Source organism: Ictidomys tridecemlineatus, unplaced genomic scaffold (genome assembly GCF_052094955.1).
Source record: "Ictidomys tridecemlineatus isolate mIctTri1 unplaced genomic scaffold, mIctTri1.hap1 Scaffold_90, whole genome shotgun sequence".
In the NCBI taxonomy this organism is placed as follows: domain Eukaryota; kingdom Metazoa; phylum Chordata; class Mammalia; order Rodentia; family Sciuridae; genus Ictidomys; species Ictidomys tridecemlineatus.
The window spans coordinates 283,201-288,276 of NW_027526137.1; positions in this window are offsets into that span (position 1 = coordinate 283,201).

Sequence of the window (5,076 nt, forward strand, 5' to 3'; positions counted from 1 at the left end):
GCAGACTGCCTCAAATAGTCATTTGCCTACACTCATAAAAATCAGTTTGTCTCCTTGTGTTTTAGAATTAAAATGTGTTCACTCCCTGGATCCTGAATTTGACCTTAATATAAACTACAATTTGGGACCATCTTGAGGATGCCGATCACTTGGTTCACAATTTACATTTGTTGGAAAAAATCTGCAAGTTTGTGCATTCCCATTACCACTTAATATGAGTGTTAAGTTCAGGTTTACTCCATTCTGTGTACCCTATTCACCCAAAGGGGAAAACCTCTCCCGTAATGGCCTCAATTTATTTTGAAGGTTACAGGGACTGTGATTTACCACTTCAACTGCATTTTTTTCTGAAGCTTCTCTCTCCAACAAATCCATTCCAGTCGAAACAGCCATCAGCAGTTATGCAGTAAATGAGGGCAGAGGCAAGACCTGAACCCAGGACTTCTGAACCCAGGACTTCCGTCTCTAGAGCCTATGTGCTGATTCCCTAGAACATTTCAATTCTTTTTTCCTTTTGGAGACGTACTGAGGACTAAATCCTGGGGTGCTTTACCATTAAGCCACATCCCCAATCCTTTTTACTTTTATATTTTTGAGACAGGGGCTCACCAAGTTGCTGAGGCTAGTCTCGAACTTGCGATCCTCCTGCCTCAGCCTCCTGAGTGGCTGGGATTACAGGCGTGTGCCACATCATACTAGAGCACTTCTAATAGTGAGAAGATGTGCTTCCTGCCGTGGAGAGGCCCATCTGTGTCCCATCTCACTCCTGATTAGTCAATGACATAACCTTCTGCTGGACAGCTATGTATAACCAAGGACGGATTGGCGCTGCCGTCCAGGCTCCCGCTGCCTCACGCCAGCCCTTCGATCCTTCATTTTTCACAGAACCAGCAGCCAAGACCAGGCCCGGCCCGGCCCCAGGCACTGCCCAGTGTGTCTGTTCCCAAGCAGGTCCCAACAGAACGAACGGGCAGATATTCACTACTGGAAAACAGGAAAAACAGCAGACAGATGTAGCTCCACTCGCAAGACCCTGGGGTCATTCCAGCCCCCCCCAGTTTAAAAATAAATAAAAGCAGAAGAGAGCAAATGCCAAGGAGCTTGCATTGTTCAGCCGGGAAATGGAAACTAGGACCAGGGGTGTGGCCTAGGGGCAGAGTTCCCACCCAGAAGGTGTGAGGCCTTGGATCTGAGCCCCAGCCCTTCAAAAGGAAACCAACATTGACACAGACAAATTAGAATAGAACCAGCAAATAGCAGAGGAGGGCTCTGGGCTGCAGGTGTAGCTCAGGTCCAGACCTGCCTAGCATGCAGGAGGGCGGGATCCATCTCCAGCACCTCCCGCTGCTGGCCCACAAGGTGGTGCAGGTCGAGTCTGAGTATTTCTAACCATTGGAAGTGAGTGGGGGAGGGAGGGACTGGCCTCCAATGATCAGCAATGAGCTTGCGTTCTGTAAGAGCACCCTTAGCCTTGGGTGGCAAGGCAGCAGGGTCCCTGGGCCCAGAGTTAGAAGTCCTCCTGGACTGGGGGCAGAGTCCTGGACTCTGCACTCGGGTCACCCAGATTGCTTTGAACCCTGGGCTTCTTCAGAGAAATTGACTACAGATGTGTCCTGGGGTGTTCCCAGCCTTGGAGAGGATGGAGAGTCAGGCTCCTGATGACCCGGTGACCCAGTGAGCTCCTAGCACGTGCCAAGTACTTTCCATACAGTTTTCAAGTCTCCATGCCAGATTGGACCGACTGGTCATTCTTTGCTCAGAGACACTGGTGTTCACAAGAGAAGCCATGTGCCCAGTGAGACCCAGACTAAGATCTCTGGGTGGGACGGGCAGGAAGATTTTCAGCAGTCCCCTAGTATCCACAGGATATTAATTTTTTTTCTTTTTTGGTACTGGGGATTGAACCCAGGGAGTCTCTACCACTGAGCCACATCCCTAGCCCTTTTGCTTTTATTGGGAGACTGGGTCTGACTAATTGCTGAGGCTGTCCTTGAACTTGAGATACTCCTGTGTCGGCCTCCTGGGTCACTGGGATTACAGGCGTGTGCCACCACACTCAGCCCTCATTTTATCTTTTAATTTTGAGCCTGATATAAGAGGTTGAGCCTGGTATAAGGGACTGAGCCGGGCACTTTACCACTGAGCTACAGCCCTGCTCTGAGGAATAGAATACGCAGGAGGATGTCAACCTGGGCCCTGGGGAGGAGCCTAACACACCTGGCAGGCTGGGCTTCCTGCCCCTTGGGAGCCACTGTCATGTAGGAAGCTCAGCCCTCCTGAGACCACCAGGCTGAGAAGGAGGCCCTGGTGGGCATCAGGCCACATACAGAAGAGGACCAGAGGGCGCTGAGGTACATACCAGCCACTCAGGAGGCTGAGGCAGGAGGAACACAGGTTGGAGGTCAGCCTTAGCAACTTAGCAAAACCCTGTCTCAAAAAATAAATAAATAAACAAGGACTGGGGATGCAGCTCAGTCATAAAGCACCCCTGGGTTCACCTCATACCAAAAAGAGACCTCCTGAGGGGAGGTCCTACTCGTGGGAGCAGAGACATTGTTCCTGATGTGCCTCTCAAATTCCCGAGCCAGGAACACCGAGCAACGGTTCCAGATCTACACGGCCCAGCTCAGGTGTGTCCTACGGCCCTGGACAGCTGGAACATCCCAAGTCCTAATCTAAGCCAAAGTCCCATCTTGGCCTCAAAGAACTGGTGGGGCTGGGGCGGTGTCTAGGAGGTACAGATGCAGAGTGCTCACCCAGCCCTGCGAGGCCCTGGGCTTTGGTCCCAGTTCTACAAAAAATCCATAAAACAAAACCAGGCGCCAGGTGGATCTTAACAACTGGATCCCACACTTCCTACTGAGAAGCCTCTAATCCCTCTAGGTGTTTCCGTTACTCTTGGAACAAATCTGAGCCCTTTCCCATGGCCTCTGAGGCCTTGCAGAGAGACCTGTCACCTCTCAATGCACCGCCCAGGGACAAAAGTAGCTCCAGAATATGCCAGGCCTTTCTTGCCCGGGGCTCCTCTCCTTCCCGCCAGCCTTGCCTGGAGAGGGTGGGTCACTTACCAGGTTGAGATGACTTCCTAGGTCCACTAGGGCCTCCTGCCTGACCCTAGGCTTTTCTTTTTTCTGTCCTAGTTCATGAGCCGGTTTTTACCACCTCTGGCCCCAGCTCTGGGAACACGGCAGGTACCGAAATCCAGGTGCCTGGGCCTCAGCAGATGCTCACTGAGCGAATGCAGCTGCGCTGATAGGGACTCTCAGTGTGCTCCTGAGAGGCAGGGGCTGGTGTGGGTGGAGGGGAGACAAGGTAAAGGGTATTTCCAGGGGATCCGCTCAGCAAACTTGCTTAAGAAGATTGTTAACAAATATGAGCTGGGGCCTGAAGCCAGAGAGCAGCTTTGACCACCAGCCCTCGGAAGGCCGATTTTTCATGTCTGAAGCCGCAGAGGGAGAAAGGAGATTTGGGATCAAGAAATGGGGGTCAAAGCATGGATCCCTATCATCATGGCTGCCATCACCTAGAGTCTTTCAGTGTCAGGGTTCTTCCTACAGGGGCATTTCCCAGGCAACGCTGAGCCCCAGACAGCACCAGGGCCCTTTATCCTAAAAAAAGCATCGTCTAAGGAACAGTGACATTTTAAAGAATGTTAGATAACAGTCAGGCATGGTGGTACATGCCTGTAATCCTAGAAACTGGGGAGGGTGAAGCAGGAGGATTGCAGGTTGGAGGCCGGCCTCAACACTTGAATTTAGCAAGACCACAGCAATGTGTTAAGACCTTGTTTAAAAATAAAAAAAATAAAAAGGACTGGGGATAAAGCTCAGTGGTAAAGGGCCTCTGAGTTAAATCCTCCATACAAATAAAAGTGGGTCAGATAACAGTTTTAAGTGGTGGCTCTTTTGGACTAATTTATGCTCTAGGCCCTAACACACTAGACTGAAAATCAAAATGTAGTAACCCATACTATACTCAAACAAAAATTAAGCTGATATAGTATCATTGTAGGAATCAGGATAGAAAGAAGACAAAACTTGAATTCCCAAAGAGTCCATTTCAATGGCATGACAAGTTTTTTTTTTTTTTAAGATGGACACAACACAATGCCTTTATTTATTTATTTATTTATTTTATGTGGTGCTGAGAATCGAACCCGGGTCCTGCCGGGTGCAAAACGGGCGCTCTACCTCTGAGACACAATTCTAGCCCCACATGACAAGTTTTAATCCTTATCTTTTTTGTGCAATCAAAAATTTAATAAGAGGGATGTGGATGTTGTTTTGTGGAACAGTGCTTGCCTGGCATGCATGAAACCGTGGGTTCATTCCCTGCTTAAAAAAGAAAAATTACTAAAAAACATACTATTTTTTAAAAATGTGTACTGTAGATGGATCCCAGCAGTGCTTTACCACTGAGCCACATACCCAGCTCTTTTTATTTGTAATTTATTTATTAAAATAAATGACACAGGCTTTGTGCCACCTGAGTCTTTTTTTTAATATTTATTTTTTAGTTTTTCGGCGGACACAACATCTTTGTATGTGGTGCTGAGGATCGAACCCGGGCCGCACCCATGCCAGGGGAGCGTGCTACCGCTTGAGCCACATCCCCAGCCCTCTTTTTATTTTTTATTTTGAGACAGGGTCTCACTAACTTGCCCAAGCTGGCCTTGAACCTGCTATCCTCCTGCCTCAGCCTCCCAAATTGCTGGGATAATAGGCTTGTGACACTGTGCCAGACCAGCAAACTACTCTTTTTACTATTTTTTACTATTTACTTATTTTAACTAGATTAACTTCTTGCTTCATGAAGCCCCATAGGATGGAAGAAAACTAAGTCCAGTATTTAAAATATGTTTCACTTGATTCCAGATGTAAAGATAATTTAAAATTAAAAAGAATTTCTGAAAAATCAGTCTGTTTAGAATCATAAAAAATTGAACACATGTATATGGAACACATTTAAATGAGCATGTAAATAATTAAATTATTATTAAGTTTAATTTTTTTTTCTTTTGGGTACTAGGGATTGAACTCAGGGGCACTCGACCACTGAGCCACATTCCCAGTCCTG